The sequence below is a fragment of the Juglans regia genome, chromosome 9 (assembly GCF_001411555.2).
Source record: "Juglans regia cultivar Chandler chromosome 9, Walnut 2.0, whole genome shotgun sequence".
Lineage (NCBI taxonomy): Eukaryota > Viridiplantae > Streptophyta > Magnoliopsida > Fagales > Juglandaceae > Juglans > Juglans regia.
In genome coordinates this window covers 21696292-21700675 of record NC_049909.1, presented here as the reverse complement: position 1 = coordinate 21700675, position 4384 = coordinate 21696292, and positions in this window count along the sequence as shown.

The following is a 4384-nucleotide window of genomic DNA, read 5'->3' as shown; positions in this document are numbered from 1 at the left end:
AATAAACATCTTTTGAAATATAAAGCTTATTATTTGAGTTATAAGTTATAAGTCTTAAAGTTATAAGTTATATTTCTTACCACACACAATCCTAAACATGCACATTTTCTCATCTTTATTTTTGTATTTGATATATATAATATATTACTTTTTCTAGACGATTTGTTTTTATAATTGTTATAATTATAAAGAAATTATATAAAATTAATTTTATAAATTGATATAATTTTGTATTATTCTTTAAATTTATTTTGTAATAAAAATAACTTTATAATATAACGAGATTATTTTTATATAATTTCTTTATAATTATTATTATTATTATTTTGAAGAGTTCCACCACGTACGTTAACATTTGCATGTTTCTGCTTAATAAAATAAAAAATAAAAAATTGCATGTTTCTAATTCTCTGTATTATTTAACAACCGATCGTCCTCTTATTCTTTGTCGCCAACGCTCCAACCACCCTGTCTCTCTCCCCTTTGAGCGTTTGTTTGTGTTTCTGCTCTCCTCGCCCACAAAGGACCTTAATTAGCACTGGCATGCAGTTAGTATTGTTGGGTCATGGTAAATGTGTAGAAGTGGTCTATTATGTAATTACTTATTTAAATTAGTACACAAATGGCTCATGAATAAGTAGTACGAAGGAGTTCAGAGAATTATAAGAGAGAGACGATAGGATCAATTTGAATTTAATTGGGACGTAAGCAGTACTAGTGGAGACCAAATGCAAGGAAGGACCTTTCGTTGGAGATAGATACATAGGGACGAGCTGAGAGAGACTGCAAGGACTTTATGAGTCGCACAATATTTTATCTACAATTTCATATTAAAAAATTATTTATTTTCACTTTAATTCAAAACTATTGTCCTAATAACAGTTTAAAGTACATGAAAAAAAATAATTATTACATGCTAAGTTGTAAATTGACTATGATATATATTGTTATTATATCATTTTCTTAATATATTACAATTACAAATTTAATGCCTAAAATTGGGAAATCGCCACTAATTGTTAACATTGGTTGCTGAAAATAGATTGTGAAATAAAATAGGTTAAGCTAATAGGAAGATGTAAATTTTATTATTTATTTTATATCTTAACACTTTTTTATATCCTTACGTATGAGTATAATTCTCCCACAATGAAATGTCTGATAAGTGAAATATTTAATTAATTTAATGAAATGTAGAACGATGATTCGATTAGGATCACCTTTGTTATGCTATTATACATATGAAATTAGTACTACTTACTTAAATTAATACAAAAACATAAATTTTATTATTTATTTTATATTTTATCAAATGTGAACCCAATGACCATTTATTTTATAAAAAAATATATTCCTCATTTATTTTTTTATCATCAACTTATCGTTCCATAATGTGATATTAAATGATAAGTTCACAAATGAAATATAATAAATAATCTCTAATTATCTTCTTTCACTTCATAAGATGATGAGAAGATGGTGAGAATTGAAATGATGAATAACATTATTCTTATTTTATATAGTCCCCTGCCTACGTGGCTGCATGAAGGACCACAAGTCCTCAACTCGATGTCCACAGTTGTTCATGAAAATCTACCCCAAGTACTACTTATAAGGAATGATAATAGAATTCAACCAGCTGTGCTTCAATCAAGCAACACAGCAACAGCTGTGCTTCAATCAGCTGTGCTTCAATCTCAATCGAGCAACACAGCACAAAATCAGCCGTGCTTCAATCAAGCACCACAGCTCAACACAGCACGTGATCCCAGCAAGTCAACTAATGGCTATACTTAGGAAATAGATCAAATCTGTCAGCTGTATATAGCTGTGTATTTAATTTATATTTTCTGTATAGCATTCTTTCTATATTTTGTACACTTTCCATAGATGGATCAGCTTGTATATGCTACTATAAATATGGAATGAAAGCACACTCTCTATCTCAACTCGTGAGATAGTAGTTTCTCAAAACTTCTTTATGGTATCAAGAGCCTATACGGGTTGATAGAGAATTGTGTGTTTTTTTTTTTCCTTTTCAATGGATTCCTCTGCATTCTCTGGTTCTTCTACCAACTCAGACCCCTATCCTTATCCAGCATCACAAAATGTCGCCAATTATGTATCTCTCAAATTGAATTCAACCAATTTTCTGCTTTGGAAAACACAAATGCTAAACATACTCGAAAGTTATGATCTTCAAGGATTCATAACAGGTGATGTTTCAGCACCATCTCAATTTCTTCAAAATGACTCATCTCAGCCTAACCCACTGTATCAAAAGTGGCGCAGGTCTGATAGATTGGTTAAAGGCTGGCTTACAGCTACACTTTCTGAAGAAGTGTTAGGCATTGTTGTTGGTCTAAACACAGCTTCAGAAGTGTGGAATGCTCTTGTTCATGCATTTGCAAGAGTATCCTCTGATCGAAGTCTTGCTCTTAAGCACAGACTCACCTCCATCACAAAAGGATCTGATTCCTTAAGTGATTACCTAAGGAGGTTTAAGACCATCTGTGATGAACTTGCTGCTATTGGCAAACCAGTGGCAGATCACAAGAAGTCTTGGTGGCTTCTCAATGGCCTTGGCAAGGAGTTTGAAGTTTTCACAGCAACCATGCTCAGGCCACCAGTTCCAGCATACTCAGAAGTTGTCACCCTCTTGGAGAGCTACACAGACAGGTATAAAATTGATGCTAACCCTTCACCTGTGGCCTTTTATGGACAGAAGTCCTATAAGCAAAAGAAATCCAATGCAAATCCTGGCTCCTTTACATCAAAGGGTCGTGGTTTTGTACAAGGACAGTCCACTGGCTCCAAAACAAAGGCTGAACAAAGCTTTAACAATCACTCTCGTGGCTCCCCTTCCAACTTCAAATCTGCAAACAAAGAAGAAGTTTTCTGCCAGATTTGTAACAAAAGAAATCACACTGCTTTAAGGTGTTTTAATAGGTTTAATCATTCTTTCACAAATGATAGCCTCCCTCAAGGTTTTGCAGCATTCAAAATGGAAGACAACTCTGAAAATTCTACATGGAATCCTGACACTGGTGCTACTGACCATATGACTGCAAATGAAGGTATTCTTCACTCACTGACTCCTTACACAGGTCATGATGGTATAATGGTAGGTAATGGGAAAGTATTACCTATCACACATGTTGGTCAGGCCATGGTTGGCCCCCCTACATCTCAGATTATCTTAAATGATGTTCTTGTAGTACCTGCTATAAAAAAGGACCTATTGTCTGTTAGCAAGTTAACTACTGATTACCCTCTGAAATTTGAGTTTGATGGACATGGTTTTGTGATAAAGGACAGGGTAACACAGAAGATAGTGGCAACAGGAAGGAACCAGAAGGGCCTATACACTTTTGATGCTGCCTCAAGTTTTCCAAATAAGGAGAGTTTCTATTCCTCCAGATTTCGATCCACAAATAAAGTTCAATGGCATCAAAGGCTTGGACATCCCAACTCGAGAATTTTAGACTTTCTCTGTAACAAAAAGTTTATTACTTTTGAGTCAAAACAAACTTCTACACAAATTTGTACTAGTTGTCAAATGGGGAAAGCCTCCAAGTTGCCTTTTCTTTCTAGAGACAGCACTGTTAATGTTCCTTTTGCAAAAATCCATTGTGATTTATGGGGACCAGCTCCTACTCCTTCTAGGGAAAAATATAAATTCTATGCTGTTTTTGTTGATGAAGCAACCAAATTTTCATGGCTGATTCCTCTCAAACATAAATCTGATCTCCATTCTGCTTTTGTTCAGTTTCACATGCTTGTACAATGTCAATTTGATGCCAAAATTCGTGTCTTCCAAACTGATGAGGGTGGTGAGTTCAATAACACTACACTCCTTGCATACCTTCAAAGTCATGGCATTCTTCATCAAGCTGCCTGTCCCAAAACACCTGAACAAAATGGAACAGCAGAAAGAAAGCATAGAAGTATCACAAACTTAGGTTTGACTATGATGTTTCATGCTAAACTCCCACCTAGGTTCTGGCTAGACTGTTTTTCTACTGCTGTTTTCTTGTTAAACAGATTGCCAACTCCTGTGCTTAACATGGACTCTCCATTTTTCAGACTTTATGCTAAACACCCTGATTATAGCATACTTCGAACTCTTGGATCTAGATGTTTTCCATATCTTGGAGAATACAGGTCTAATAAGCTTGAACCAAAATCTTTGCCGTGTGTCTTTATTGGCTACAGCAACAAACACAAAGGCTACAAATGCCTTTATCCACCAACTGGTCGTATTTTCACCTCAAGACATGTTGTGTTTGATGAATCTGTCCTACCTTATTCTGAACCAACACTCCTCTATGACTCCCCTACAATTGAGGGGGAACTTTCAACCTTCACTGAATGGCAACAGAAT